General features: G+C 38.5%; 1 protein-coding gene across 22 annotated transcripts in view; it reads right to left on the minus strand.

Annotated features, from left to right (window-relative positions):
* LOC139121717 (DET1 homolog) overlaps positions 1-16590 on the minus strand; it is a 52096-nt gene that overhangs the window by 18209 nt on the left and 17297 nt on the right. For 6 of the 22 annotated variants that reach the window (XR_011549339.1, XR_011549340.1, XM_070686810.1 and 3 more), the window contains exons 2-4: positions 16213-16333; positions 7927-8093; positions 7308-7408 (exon numbers count right to left, since the gene is read on the minus strand). The exons of 1 other annotated variant lie outside the window; for it this stretch is intronic. The gene's annotated coding sequence lies outside the window, so the exon portion shown is untranslated. Of the gene's footprint in view, positions 1-1775; positions 1838-7307; positions 7409-7926; positions 8094-14731; positions 14751-16212; positions 16334-16590 lie in introns of those variants that run through there. 15 more of the 22 variants (XR_011549342.1, XR_011549343.1, XM_070686814.1 and 12 more) reach the window with 9 other exon arrangements.

Consider the following 16590-nt stretch of genomic DNA (forward strand, 5'->3'; position numbering starts at 1 on the left):
ATACTGGGAAATAGGCCAAACCCGGAATTCGAATCGACCACGGTACAAACAAAGCCATGTGCGCAAACGCGCATAGACGTACGTGTATTTCCATACGCGTTCAGTACACATGTGGGTTTGTTTGTACTGGCATCACGTGATTATTTGGGCGTACTGAGTATGTAGAACGTCGTACGCATCGCGTCCTTTTTATTCCGGAGTAGAACCATTGGGGGAAATTTTGAATCTTGCATTGAAGGAGATGAAATTTGCTGTATCTCTACAGGGTTTTGTCACGGTTTGCAAAAGATATGTATAAGTTGATGATGTAATCAGATGTTTTGAGATTCGTAGGCATTACCGGCAAATGAGACTTTGGTGTCAGCTGTGTACAACATCTCAATACTGAATGCGTTTCTGTAGGAGCGTTTTCATCTGAGCTGCGTGCTTGTGCAAATTTTGCACCATCTGTCCGACACTTGAAGTGGGATTCACCACTCGCCAGTCGCGACCGACAACCAATCGATATTCTGATCAGTTTGAGTGTGAAGTCTAAAGACTCTTACAAGTACGCAGTAATGGCAAGCACAAATGTGACAAGTTTCACCAATTTCATTTTACAATGTCCTGTTCTATGGTAGTTCCCACCTCGAGATTGAAAGACTTTCCTGAAGGAGAAAAATTTAAACCATTGCCTTCCGAAATCAAGAATCGTGGAGCAAGATTTGGTCCTGGAGAAAAGAATTACGCAATATTTCCCAACACTTGAAATTCAAACTGGCCACCACCCTGAGTTAAGTAGACTGTGGCGGAAAAAACAAAATTTTTGATTGTCAAAAAAATATGCCAGTGAAACCTCTATATACTCAATGGGTTTCCAATTGAGCCCCCACAAGTGGTTGGCCGAAATTACACCGTAAAAGTTTGAGAATCTGAATATCTGTCCATGTAACATAACTTAAATCATGTATCATGATTTTTATGACATTTCTATCAAGCACACTTCCTGCACATATCATATCTGATTAAAGCATCACTGGTTGAATACCTTCATGAGATGAACAAAATTAAAGGTTCATTTACCTTTAGATAACTTTTTGTAGTTTATTTGTTCTGTGGTTACCACATTGGTCCTGGAGAGACAAATTACCCAATATTTACCGATACCCGAAATTCAAAATGGCTGCCATCTCTTGAGTTAACTAGACTGTGGCCAAAATTGCACTGTAAAAGTTTGAATTCCTAGACTAAGGCTAATATGGGCTTAGAAGTTTTCATGACTGATCTTACACAAAAACTATTTTTTCTGCTATTCCAACAAATGAAATGAGTTGTTAAGCTGGTAATTAAAACATTTACTGTGGGCTTGTGGAAACTAAGGCTGAGCTACGAATCCTTCTTCATTATTAGCTATCAGGCTGTTGGATCTTAGGCTAAAGTAAGTAAATTCTTTGTTTTGTGTCCACTCCATCATTCTGAAAGGCAAGCAGGTGAGTGGTTAAACACACAAAGTTCACACAAAATCAATCTGCCTTTATTTGATCGTTTTCTCATACAGCATGTACATTTTGGTAATGATACGCTTCTGGAGGTTTATACCGTTTCACATCATCACATTGTTCAATGGTCGTAGAATGATTGCTGTGACGAAGTATTTTGACACAATTAAACACAAACAGTCAAGGCTTTTTTTGCAGTACAATAGTGCAAAGGATGAAAAATTCTATGAAAAAAATTTGAATTTTTTTCAAAAAAACTTTGACAATTCATGCACACAAAACAAAGAATTTACTTACTTTGGCCTCATTATGCACGCTCACATATACCTGGCATCTAGCATAGAGGTCATACTGATTTACTGCGTAGAGTTAAGAACATCTCTGATTAGTCAAATTTCTCCCTGCAAACTGGGGGGGCTGATGTCAGGGGTATGGGACACATCTCCCCTGATTGCTGCATGCTCCATGGAACATAAACATGAAGGCAATGCTTTATATGGTGCCATTTGTAAATCCTGCTTTGTTTTAACCCTCTCACAATAATGGTTTGGGCCAACCCTGGTATAATTGATGGCGATTGTGGACCTGTTCACGAGGAATTGGGGGTGAGCATGTTAACAACATAAGCCACTGATGCATCAAATTATATTTTTGTTTTTTGTGACTTTTTAAACATCTGTTTGTTTTCCTCTGAAAAAGTACAACTTTGTATTGCATGTGATGACAACGTAGGTTGTACCAAGATTTTCTGCTGAAAGAGTTGAAATTTTTCTGGCGGTGAAACTGAAATTGGACTCTTGCTGCACGTATTCAAGTCAGTGCATTCACTTGATTTTTTTTAAAAATCTGACCAAGGACATATCTATGGCAGAATCACAGGTGTGTGTTCACAAGAAAAGAGAGTACTGAGCACAAAGATGCAATGGTGTGGAATGGATTTCAAGTGGAAACTATCAATACCCCTAGAGCTATTATCATTTGCCTGACGAAGTCATCGCATACACGAATAAGACAAGTCTGGGTTTATCCTTGGTACATGTATCTTGTCATATGTATGTACATAAACACTATTTAACACATGCACATACATCGACAAACACCTTCTAACAGAACACTGCTGTGCCAATAGTCTCATATTCACCTTGGATGGGGACTGCAGTATCAGGACCAAACCCCGGGGAGCAAACGCATTCTACCTAGTAAATTGTTTAACCCTTTGAGTGCTGTAATTTTTCCCACCAAAATGTTAACACAACATTTTACCAATTTTTATGAATTTTTCTGAAATTTTGTCGATAATTTTGAACCAAATGGACATCCAACTTCAGCGACGACAGTTTTTTATCAAAATTTTTGTAAAACTCTGAAAAAAATTGACTTGGTATATTTTTAAAGGTGACAAAAATTGACTTTGGCGCTCAAAGGGTTAAGCCTTTAAGGTAGTATGCACCTCCAAAGTGGAAGCCTAAAACTTTTGCCCCAAACTTTCTTGAATGTGAAATTTTCAACCATTCTCTTACAATCAACAATAAAAATCGGGAGTCACAATGCAAAGTCTGTAATCAGCAAAACAGATTACTCCACATTTTGCGACATTTGCAATTCAAAATGGCTGCCATTCCAGTGTTGACTATATGGGGGAAAATTAAATTTTGGATTTTCGAAAAACAAAGACAGTGAAAGTTTTTCTTTTTCCAAGAGCTTTAAAATGAGCCCCCACAAGTGATAGATCAGAAAAGAATTGTAGAAATTTGAGAATCTGTCCCTGAGGCGCGTTCTACCTTAATAAAGTCACTAAAAATCAACATGAAAATCACAATGCCCAGAAGATTGCTTTAACATAGCTTATCACTAGCACATCAAGTCATCAAGTCACCAATTTCATGCGTGTTTTAGCAACATTACACAAGTAAGTGACTATCATGTTTTTGTATGTTTTTCACTGGTCTGTACAAGGTCAAGTGAGGTATAGATACTGATGGGATATGTTTTACTTTTATTGGTTTAAAAAACAAACTTGACCATGTAGCAACAGCACACCTGGAAGGAAAAGTGGTAAAAAGTATTCAATTTTCACCCCAAAACCGAGGTTAATCTTCAACATACTTTGGTTGATGCGACCACCAAATGCTCGCTTTGCTAATCTTTTTCTGGAAGCATTTTCAAGACTGAACTGACCCTTGTGTGAACAAAATCTGTATCTTAATATTCACCTGTCTTAAAATCTCAGGAAACAAGTCTGCAAAGACACAAATATTTCTAGTAGGCTTAGACCCAACCATATCTTGAAACCCCCATTTAAAGTTGCGTAAATAAAAAAACCCACTGAGTCCAATTTCTTAAAACTCCAATTAAAAAACTGCAACTTTTTGACGATTTTCATTATTTGTAAAGTACACTTTCTTGTTCTTAGTCAACACTCAGGTTGAAATGCTCAGTATTTAACTTGTCAAGACAGTCTGTATGTGACAATGTTCACTGTTTATGTCGATGACTGAACTCCTAGTCTGGACTGGAATTTAGTTGTCGACCACTGCACGGCATATTATTGTGTTTGCAAGACTAATACATTATGTCTCAAAATATTTCAGGAGAGCAGAACATGAACATGTACTTGTCTATAACAAAAAGAATGAAAATATTATCAAGACTTGCGGCAATTGTCTCTGTGAAATTGCCGCTGATGCTTTGATCTCTGGGGAAAATTTGTTTTAATGGCACGCCTGCCATCCATTGAAAATAGGTCATTGTCCTGTGAAAAGTGAAGGAAATTGATTGTTTTCTTATTATCATTAGTTACAGCCTCGTTGAAGATGGCATTGGAAAGCCGTAATTGCCACTTTCACACCGGCTCAGATGTGATCGCGTTAGAATCACCGTAATCACCGAGTTACATTGAGATACAGGAGTATATAGGAAACCTCACCGTGTATGTGATTGCATTCACTATGGAAGTATACACATCTGGAATTGAAAATCTCGGCAAAGATGCGGGAAAGATAGCACAGTTGGCTTATATTGTGAAAAATTAAAAAAAAAACGGACCCTATAAAGAGGTCTTAAATTCCATTTTTGATAATCTGGTATTACCAGTGCGGATCAAGCTTGAAAAAAGCATCCTGGGCCGGTTCTTCAAGAGTCTGTCACGTAACGGCATGGGACTTTCTTCTTAGCTTGACATGCAAGGTAATGAAATAATGATTGACTGTGTCCCCCCATGATTAAAAATGCTTAACCGTCCATGAATAAAAGAATGGGAAATAACCAATCAAACAGCGTGTGTACTTGAATAATCTTGATCCTTTCTGCTCCAATGAGTTTTCATGCCATCGTTGAAGAGCCCCAGTTCAAAGCTAATACTGCCTCAAGCTGCCAATCATATGAAGGAGCCCCTTTTCATATTTTTTATCTTTTTTTTTATTTCAGGTGATGCCTCCATTGACTATGTAAGCCCTCCTGACTAATGAGGACTGTATTGTCAACTTTGTGTAGGCTTTACAACATGTGATCTTGACAAGAAGGTTGACGCTAATTGTACTGGTGAGATATCGCCAAGAAGTCAATCAAGATCCCGGGGATTGATAACTGTATTGTATGATTCCCTCCCCCCCCCCCCCCCCCCCCCAACCGATGAAAAGCAACCTCGCCATTGTTGATGCACAGCTGGCAGTGTATCGCTATTTACCTCTATATGCCAGCGCCCTCCATTGAGTTCAAAGTTCAATGAACAAAATAAATGCATTGATGGAACACACAGCAAAGAATGTGCGTGGTGCTAACACATACATGTTTGTTCCTTTCATCATTTATGATGTCCAAAGTAATAGGAATTGATTTTTTTTCTCCCCCAAACATAAAGATCTTTAAATCAATATCTAATGCTGTGATGCACATAACTGCTGAGTCGCTAAACGTAAACCTTACATTATAACAGCTAGAATGCTCTCTCTTCTGACTGTGTATGATCTTCCATTCTGAAAGGACTTTCATTTCAAAAAACCCAGCAGATTGTAATTGTCTGGATGCTACATGGATGTGGCACGTCTTCTTAAAGTCGGTGAATAGTTAGCTCCATTTTCAAAATTAATGCAATTACATAAATGTATAATGTAATTGTTTCCAACTTTGATTTTTCAATTTGGGGTGTGAAAAGGAGTTCAAAAATTCAACTTGTCAGTTACAATGTTATAGTGAAAACAGACTTAAACTCATGAATGTATTTGACTATTATCAACTGATGTGTTTTCACACTCCAGAGCTCTGATTTCCTGGCACAATGGTTTGACCACTTTCCAAAGAGCAGTTTTGTCTGCCCTGTTTTGGTGAAAGACTCAATTGTGGAACGACATGGAACATACAATTTGGGATGTCACTATATTCAAGAATCTCTCAAATATTTCATTTCTCACCATGATTAAAGCTGTTTAAAAATCTTTAGTAAAAATTTCAGAGGAACAAAAATGTACGAAATCTCAATCTTCAGGATCCAAGTCAATAGTCAATTGGGATGAATCAAAATTTTGATTTTCACGAATTGATAAACATGGCTCTCTGGTATGAAAGAAATCGGTGCGAGTTTTTTTCCCCCACTTCTCTGTAACTTTAAGGAGAAAGAATGGATTTTGGAGACTTTGTTGAGCGAGGTATTACGATAAACTGCCTGGGGCCTATATTTTCCATTACACACTACCTTGAGAATATAAGTTGTTGCAAAGTAAAGCTTAACACAAAATTACTTTGACTTACACTGCGAGCAGAATCAATGTAGTTTATGTGGTTCAGCCTAAAAACTGATTTCTGTAAATAGATAGTGCTCGCTATTTATTTGAATTATATATGCTCTGTGGATCGGCCTGCTGTTGTGAAGGTACCGTGGCCGTGGTAATGAATGTCTTTGACTTTTGTTCACATTTCGCTCTGGGAAACTTGTGAGAATTTCTCTTCAAGATCGAGAATAATAACATGGAATTACCATGCAAATTTTGCACCAGAAAAGAAAATTGTCTCCAATTTATGGACATCAAAAATTCAAAATGGCTGTAATCTTCTGTGTTAACTCCCAAAACTAAAATAAAAAATAAAACGTCGGCTTTTGCGGAAACAAGCCCGTGAATGCAGTGCTTTCTTTTTGACTTTCAAAATGATCCCAGACAAGCTATAGTATCTCTGAATAAAAGACTTTGGGGGAAGGGACATTCATTTTCTTCTAAATCCTGTTCCAAAGGCGTTCCGAACATTGAAGGTACATGAGATTTGGGGGAGGGGGGGGGGGGGAAATTGTTATGACTTGGTTCAAGGTTGAGGCTAAAGTTGAGTTGTTGTGTGCCGTAGACAGTTTAAAGTCAACATTTGCCGATGTTACAGGGATGTTCCACTCCTAAAGACTGAAACACTGGGGTTTGAATTTATGTGGATGGAAAAGGGAAAGTATTACTATCAGCGGCACAACCAACAGACGCCATGGTGATTCACCTAAAGTGATTTCAGTAAACTACATAGCCATTTATCATGTTGCCTATTCGTGACCCACTTAATTTCTTGTTAAGCAAGACTGAAGATGGTAAAAACTTATAAATACAGTGAAAACAATACAAGTATCGGGGCATTCATAAGCTTCCTGATAAAACTGAGTACATAAGATTCAACACATGGGTGCCACTGCCGTGTCAATTTAAATTAGTAAGACCAAATCTACTGCCATGACAGGAAACTACCTATAGAACAAAACCTTTCTTGTACATCGACTTTCTGAAATAAAAGAAAATGTTACGTCTTGAGGCCATCATTCAACGCATGTATTCAATGTGAGAATAATCCATTTTTACCTACCGGTATATAATCATACACAAACCAGCTCTGGACACTGCATTATTCACAGGAGTCTAGCATTGGAAACTGCTTTCAGAGTAAACGGAAAGACTCCTGAAAACCTAATGGCAGAGAAAGCTGGGAATGAGATTTGGCGGTGCACCATTCATAAATTCAACCCTTGAAAGTTTTAGCTGCTTATGATTGTATAATAATTATTGGAAAGTTCTGATGAGTCTCATAACTGTCACACATTGCTAACTACTGTAGTCCAGACTATCTATCCGGTATACCTTTTCAGTATTCCAAAACCAGCTATAGGGTACCGAAATGCTTGACAGATTCTGGATTGCAATTTCTCCTTTGAGACATCATTTTGCAAAATACATCAATTTTCAACAACATATCTGACTTTGAACTTCTCCTGCTCTGTATTTTGACCCTCTTGACATTAAATTTGAGGTCAATGCCTGATTGTTTTCAGCGGACTGCCACACCCAAATGCTGCCAGAATGGAGTTGCATTATGAATATCTGTACGTGTCCAGGGAAGTGCTGGTATAAACATGTATTGTACATGTATGTCAGGGGTTAAGGCTGCCCCCTAAAAATGTCAAATGTTACAAGCTTGGTATATCTACCTTCATATGCACTTATCTAGTCACCAAAATGTGGAACGATCCCTTCTTGAATGGCGGAGTAAGAATTTTTGAATCAAAACTCACAGTTACACAGCTAGATGCAGAAAATTTGTTTCATCTTCTTCTTGACAAACTTTTAACTGGATATGTAGCACTGTGGGAAAGGTCTGAAAACGGAAAAAAAAGAGAAGAAAATAAAGTTTGTTTCAGGGGGGGCTAAGACAGTTGCATGGGTCATGGAGGCACAGTGTAGTTGTAAGGCTACCTACACATATATATTGCGAAGGTAGTAGTGAGATATGGGCAATGAAAGATGTTCTCTTACACCAATACTTCTACACTTGAAGGGAATATCACATGTTAGCAAAGCCAAGAAAATCACCTTTAATTCTACGAAGCAAACACAGAATGTGAAAATTACAGCTCACTGCCATACATCAAATTTAAAAGTATTCACTGTCGTGTAAGGTGGATTAAGGCCTTTTTCGCAAAACCTACGATGGCCTACTTCAACAAATTCTCTGCCCGACATCCTTGATGATAATTATGGTGGAATTAAGTTTTTAATTCCATGACAAGATTGAAGAGATACAGAGAATGCCAGTACAATGCAAGGAGGGCATTGAATGAAATCTTGATTAAATCTAAATTAACACATAAAACCCCTGCGCTATTTTGCCTTCATCACTGGTGATGGATTTCATTGCCATTACCTATGTGTTGTGTACAGTATGAAGGAACGTTTGCCGTGCTGAATAAGTTCTTGCTTCCAGATGAATTATAACTAGTGGGACCATAATTTGGGATAGGTCGTTTTCAAGATTCTGTTAGTATGCAAATATTCCTTGGGAAAAAAAATATGATCAACCAATTTATGACGGAAAGTCAGAAACTGGAAAATGTTACCTCTGCTTCATTTGAATTCATGGCTGGCTTGACAGCCAACCTTCTGTATCATAGGTGTGAATTAACCTCTTTGAGCACCACTGTCAATTTTTGTTACTTTCATAAATTGTAACCCAGACAATTTTTTTCAGATATTCTCCAAACATTTGATCAAAATCTGTAGCCAATAAAAAGTGATATCCATTCAGTGCAAAAATGTCACACAAATTACAAAAAACTTCATAAAAATTGGCAAAATTTTGGACTAAAATTTTGGCGGAAAAAATTACAGCACTCAAAGGGTTAACACCGATTTTTTTACTTGAAACATGGAAATCTTAGTATATGAAAAAAAAGGATGGTGGATGTGACAGAAAAGAAAACGTAAACCTGGAATTTTGCATCGATGACCTTGTCCACCGATTAAGAAGCGATGGAATTGCAATAATTTCCACATTCCTCTCATGGAAAGGATTTGCCTCATGATACTAGCATGTAATATGCTTACTGCTAGATCAATCCATAATAGGACTATAATGATGCGCTGATCGTTATGTGAAGAAATACCTCACTGGCTCGCTAAGAGGATATTGATGATGATGGGCATATTGGTACACGTAGCACTTCCTGAGTGATGGTATAATGGTATTTGTGTAAAATTGCAATATCAAAATCAGCGACCGCGGCCTGACAGAATATGTCTCTCTCAAAGACATCATCCGAAACTTTTAAATCAGGTTTTTAACAGTCCTTTTTTCTCGTTCTGTGAATCAACGGCATGTCTGCATGTCCAGCTTTTTGATGTACCCTATATGTAATACAGCGAAATATACCCATATGGTGAAATACCACACAGTATTCAGCTTTAGCATCACTCCTTATATATACACGCACTCACTTCATCAATGTGCTCTTTGTGCTGTCTGGATTGATCGTAATATGTCAACTTGTCACTATACATGTGTGCTTTACAACTGTAAGAAACGGATCATCAATGGATCAAGTCACTTGGTTTTAGCGCAACATTTGGCTGTGGTAAGTCACAAAAATGGCTGGAAAAGCGGAAAAAAAATTGATTTGAAGTTCAAAGGCAGTTTGTTGTTCCGTTTCATACAGCTCTCAAACAGTAACTTGTCCAGAGCTACAATTGATATAGATATCTTAGCTCCTTGGTCAACGCAATAGAGCAGCCTTCATTGGTCTCATCTGATTCTGGCTATCATATGATATGATACAGAGTGAAAAACATGATGAAAAGAATCATATTGCAGGGTTCTGCGTCAGCCCTGACTGATAGTATTGGTATTCTTGAAGGCGTACCGAGGAATCAATTTACCGTTTTACTACCGTGATGTGGTGCCATTCACCCTTTTGTCACTAAATTTTGGTGCAACCTGAATGCTTTCTGCGGCAAGGTCAAACCAATTTATGACGAAAATGGGGAGATAGGGTTGGTAACATTAGATTTCCTACTTTATGTTGGACCTACTGTATACAACTACATCACAGTGGCAATGGGAAAAAGCAAGGGTGAATTCACACAAAAAAATGAAAGTTCTTGCTGGTGTAGTGTTTCATTTGTTGGAATTTTTACTTGTCTTTCATGTAACCTTTAACGGCGATTTAAAATCATCTTCTCAAATGTCTCCACTACAAGCACTGATATTCACTGTAAATTGACCCATTGTATGGTAGACTCCTTTATATTGTAGAAGCGTGGTACTACAGGGAGTCTGAAGTTTCGAGTTCCTCCTTCAAGTTCAAAAGTACTGGGAAAGAAATGTATCATTACTGTTGAGCCAATACACTGGTTTCAAGTTGCAGGTTGATAGTGTGAAAGGGTGTGTCGCTCATCTCCCGTGCTATGGTTAGGCAAAACATGGCTGCCCGATGCACCGAGGCACTGTGTATGCACCCATTGCAAGAAATATAGTTCGTAACATTCAGTTTTTTGACAGAATGCGCCTTTGGTTCAGAAATTCCAACTCTTGAATTTTCACAAAACTTCTTTGGCCTACCACTTGTGGGGAATCATTTTGAAGTTCATGGAGGAACTTAACTTTTCACTGGCATATTTTTGCTGAATTCAAAAATTTAATTTCCCCCACAGAGTCAACACAGGGATGGCGGCCATTTTGAATTTCAAAAGTTGGGTAATTTATCTATCTAGAACAAAATTTTGCATGGTGACCCATGATTTGTATTCTTCATGTTGTTGTTTCCTAATGGATTTCAGGAAAAGTTTAGCTCGTGCAATTTTACGGCGTGAACTTCCTCAACACACGAGGTCTGTGTGGAATCAAGCAAGATGATAACAAGACTGTATCTGAGATAACATGTATGTCAAAAGCAGTGTAACTTCTGATAAAAACCCACCATGGTTCTGGATTTTTATTAAACATACATCTTGGCAGATAACTCAGACAAATTTGTTTACTTGAATTGATTAAATCCAGCATAATTTGATAGAGAGTGAGAACTTTCAAAAATTGTTGAATCCAAAGCACAATATGGTGGCAAACTGCTTTTCATAATAATATGCAAAACTCCACCGCTGACTCATCACATTGGATGACTGGCCGAAGAGTCTTTCCTCGTGTTTTCTGGGCATCATAAATAAATAAAATTTCAGAAGACACTCAGGCACACAGTTATTTTGATGGCTTATTTCATCCTAACTTTAATATTCCTCAAAAGGTTACCTCACATAGCCCACATACTTAATCCAAAATAAACCTTTCGGAAACTCTCCGAATATCGGGGCAGGGATGCTCTGATTAAAAGTTGCTGGCACAGGGCAAGTCGTTTCCTTTAATAATATAAAAAATACTGCCTGACTCCTGTATTCTCTACTGCCCTACGAGGATTCCATTTTATGTACGACACAGGCAAGGGAACATGCATGTCTGTTATAATGCTTTTCTGGTACAGAGAACGTTGAGACACAAAACTTGTCACTGCGAGACCCTACAGCAAGAAATGATTGCAGAGTCCCATTTATCTGCAGCAAAAAAAAAAACTTGAATGTCGGGAAAGCGCCAATATCTTGCAGGCATGTGGGTGAGACGAGAAAAATAAATGTCCATTCACAACTCTGAGCAGATTTTTTTGCCATTTATTCACGTTTTCACGTGCTGGTAGACAATGGCAGCCCCACTTTGCCTCTACAACTATGTCCTCCTGAACGCTTGAATACTTTGACAAGAATATGCACTTCTTTCACGATAACTCTTAATTTACAATTAGCTCATGGGCAAACGATATTGATTTTTTTCCCTCCTTTTTCTCCCCTTGAAATGCAGCCATGTGATGTAGTTTACATTCCAACTATCAATAACACCTTTGCCATGCTGCGAACAATGCTTCCCATACCTAATTTCAAGATTTGAAGCCCGCCATGTTGTTACAATTTTGCCAAGAAAAAAAAGAAGACAGCCCACCCTCCCCCTCTCTACATATGAAAATTGAAGAACTCTATATACATCACTGAAATAATACCTTTCATTTTTGTAAGTAGCCAAAACCATACAGCGGAATGAAAAGGTGGTTCCTGGAGGTACGGTAACATAGATCTCAAGTCACACTCTCCGTAAATAAAAGCAATTCCCATAATCCACATCACTCTCATTATGACAGATGGAGTGAACACAATACAGTCGGTTCTCTGTGTCTCCGGGCTAAAATGCGGCACACTATTCTGCGCGAGAGAAGTTATTCTTGTCCAGCATTGATACCAGCAGATGCTTGAGGTGGGCAGAAAGTCATGATAAAAAAATTATCTCTATGAATTTTTCAGCACAGTGATCACACGCAAGAGAAATCACTGAGCTGTTTAAAAAGTTCTCTTCAGTGATGAAGAAGTTTTAGAGTAAGAGTCGCCTTCATTTATTGTCAAGTCTCATACATTATATGAAAGTCAATGAAAAAAAAAGGCAGCTGAACTTGACTTAGTAACTGTGGTGTGATTTTTCAGATGTACAATTGATGTTTTCATGGATTTGTACAAAGTCAGGGAATGGAAAAGGGGAAAATGAAAAGAGATAAGTGACAAACGCTACTTGATCATTGACTAGATGATGGTATTCGGCACGGGAAGAGACTGGCAATGCGCAGCAGATGAAAAGAATCAGAACAAAAAGTTTCTATGCTGAATGGCGATTTTCTCTATTGAAGATGGGTTTTCATGACGCTATCTGTACTGAGGTCTTATAACACCCATCTGTATCGTGAACACTTTTCACAGTAAGTTTCTGTGCATTTGGTTCTGATATTACATCAACATCGGTGAGGTGTCAAGGAATTCAAATGCTACACCACCCGGCTTTGATGCCGTCGCTGTTTAGTTCTCCGACTTCTTCAGCTGCAGATCTCATGAATAGAAACCTCTGGAAAAAAAACCTCTGTTGCCACGGATCTGCCCTTACAATTAACGCTTGTTACCCGTGTTGGGACATAAAAGAGCTTGTCAAATCAAGCAGGCTTTTCCATTGACACACATGCCATTGTCAGCTGCACACAGAGCGTCTCTTCAAGACACCGTGGCTAATAACAGAACCCAGAGCTTGTGGTTTTTTTCCCAAAAGAAACAGCCAGTCAATGAGCACTTCCTCAGATGTCAACTTATACCCTATTCATTTGTCGTCATGTTCCACCATAGACGCATTAAGAAAGTAACGACAAACACACTTTTATGCAAGAAGATCTAACAACTTCCTGAACATGAATAATTTGAAATGTCCACCTCATTTCCGATTAAAAGTGTACTTTTTTTTAATCGTTGTTTCCCCGGTTTGAAACGAGCATGACAAAAAAACTGAAAACCATAATCTCACCTGGCCCCACACAGAAACTGATGACATTATATCCGTCGAATTATGAGATTGATTGTCAATTTGTGGAAGCTTGATTGACAGATCACAAATAATGAACTTAATCTTCCGTCACTGAATGAATGTGCGTTCATGTTTCTAATTCACAGTCAAACAAATTGCTGCACACTTGCGGTCTGTACAATGGCATTCACCAACAGGAGGCAGCCTGAATGGGATAAATGCAGGGATCATCTTGTCGCAATTAACCATTGATTAAATAATGGCAGGGTGAACCAAAGGTGGACAGCTCTTGTGGATATGAACATATGCGGAATTATATCATCTCCTTTTTGTGCTCGCTAATGAACTATGTTGACTGAGCGACCCCGAGATGTAACGGCAGCTGCATTCTCCTTTCCTCCAATCGCGGCAGGCCACGGCAAGCAAAGCGCAAATAATCTGGCTCGAAACCGGAAGCAGCAAATGATGGGCTTGAGGAAAGTACCATTCCACAAAATCAAATATGTTACATAAACTTGCTGGCTCTAAAGGTGACATCCTAATTGGTCATGAATGAAATTTGTGCTGACAAAGAAAAAAGTAGTCAACTGTGGACTTGCATGGTTTTCTCAGGCCTGATTATTCTGCAATAAATGAGAAAATTCTTACACATTGCTTTTTGCTAAGCATTCGAAAAGTTCATAACCCAGGTTCTATTAGTATACATTCTTTTTTTTAATTTGGCAGTTACTACAGTCATGTAAGAGCTCATCGTTAAAAGTGTAGCATTTGAGTTTAAATGTAACTTAACCATCGATTGAATCAAATCTCAGGAGATGGTGATACAATGTTTACTTGAGCATGTACTCACCCAATTACACGAGTACCCTGGCTTATGTTTTAATACAGACTCATTACATGTAAATTGAGGCAACGTTAGATGTGTGTGCATGAAGCAATCCAATTGTGAGAGCCATGGGAGAAGTGTCTTGACATCAACAGATGGAGAAGTGCTTCCCTACAGGATAGTACCGCATCCCTTAGTATTGGGATGGGAAATGTATATGTATGGTGTATTTTTTCGGGAGTGGAAAAATATTATCGTGTACCGTGTTATGTATCCATGGCTTTAGTTTAATAGATGAAGTGTGCCTGTGTGGAACTGTTCTCCTACGAATGCAATACCGCATCCTTGTCTTCATGCTCTCTGGCTGTTCTCTCTATGGTGCCTTCTCCAATGCAACGACTGCTTGTACAGGCTTCCGGTCAGGGAGACAGGCGGCCGTTACTCCAGACAGCAATTTTTCTTTCGCAGCAAACTCAGATTGCAGTTGCGCGGTTGACAAGAAATGATGGACGGAATATCACCCAGCCAGGTCTGGTCGCACATACCAACTTGCGCAGTATCACGGATGTGGAATGCTATGTGGCGAGACCTAGCAGAAAGGAAGCTTTGTTTGCTGGGGTCCACCTACCGGTACATGGACAAGGAGGGAATTGTGGCCCATCCCTTTGTGAAGGATGGCATTGGTTGTGAATGTCTCAACAGTGAAAGAGTTATAAGTAAAGTATTAAAATTCCGATGAAATTATGTGGACTCACACACAGAAAGTAACATAGCGTTTTGCCTCTATATGTGTATGCTTATGAACAGCCATGCACAGATTACTCATATTTTATTGGATCTTGTTGCGAAACGCATCAACACACACACATGTCAGTCTTGGTGAACTGATCTTTGTACACTGCCCAGAGCAAAGCTTAAATTCAGTTTTGTAATATTATCCATGTACCAATGGGGTCTGCTGTGGCATCTTTTGGAAGACAATTTTTGGACACTGTAGAGACTTGTGAAACTCAAGATTGTCAATGTACTAGTTGATTTCTGGCCATGAGAAACAAATAGGTCTTAATTTTATTACCATGACATTTCTGTGCAATTCAACTGAAAAGAGTGCCTTTTTTTGTGTCACAAGACAAGGACCTGCAAACATTATGATCTGGTAAATTCTTCAATTCTTGTGTATCATACAAATCAACTATTATAGCTCTGCTCATAAAATACTAGATATACAACCTTGCTGCAAGTTAGCTGAATCTGATTGTGCCCCCAAAAAAGTGACATACATCTGTCATTATGCAAAAAGACATTGTGTGACGCTTCCCTAGGCAAAATTGTGCATACACACATCATTCTTGAAGCACACAGTCTAAAGCATAGAAGCTTGATAAAAAAGTCCGCGCCCAAAAATTTGCTACCACAAGTTATAACATAAACATGGAATATGGAACAAATGTTGAAATTTCAAAAGCCCCAAAATTTTTACATTTGTGGTCATTTTGGCAAGATGCAAACAATAACAACCAGAGCACTTTTATATCTATTAATCAAACACTCTAGCATTTAACAACTAAAGACATTGAAACGGAATATGATCAAGAGACGTACCTATCACTCGCATATTTAAAGGATGCACATGTATCATGCATTTTGACATACTTATGTTAGACATGTATATGAAATCTACACGTAAAGAGAATATCTCAGTTTTCTTGTGTTGAAAGCTCATGACAGAATGGGATTACTTACAGGTATATTTCACTGAGCACAACTTCTACTCCAAAACGTCTAATGGAATGGGCTCCACCTTTGCCTTAGGATACAATACAAACAATAGGGCATCTGTTGGAGATGATTTCTGGAATGTGATCTGGTGTGTAAAAAGAGAGAAACCGTGAGAAATTTCATCTCAACTTTTCAGTGCAATTTATGCTTTCAGCTCCTTCTACCTACCAACATATCATATTTTTGTATTTACTGGCGGGCAACAAACCTATTTGCAGGATGAGGAGTGAAGTGTTGTGTTCAACGGTACAACACTAGTCTTGAACTCATCCTCTGATAGCCAGTCCACTACGCCGACCACATCCGGGTCTCAGCTCAATCTAACCATCCTCAGATCGTGAG

The sequence above is a fragment of the Ptychodera flava genome, chromosome 21, assembly GCF_041260155.1.
Source record: "Ptychodera flava strain L36383 chromosome 21, AS_Pfla_20210202, whole genome shotgun sequence".
NCBI classification, from domain to species: Eukaryota; Metazoa; Hemichordata; class Enteropneusta; family Ptychoderidae; genus Ptychodera; species Ptychodera flava.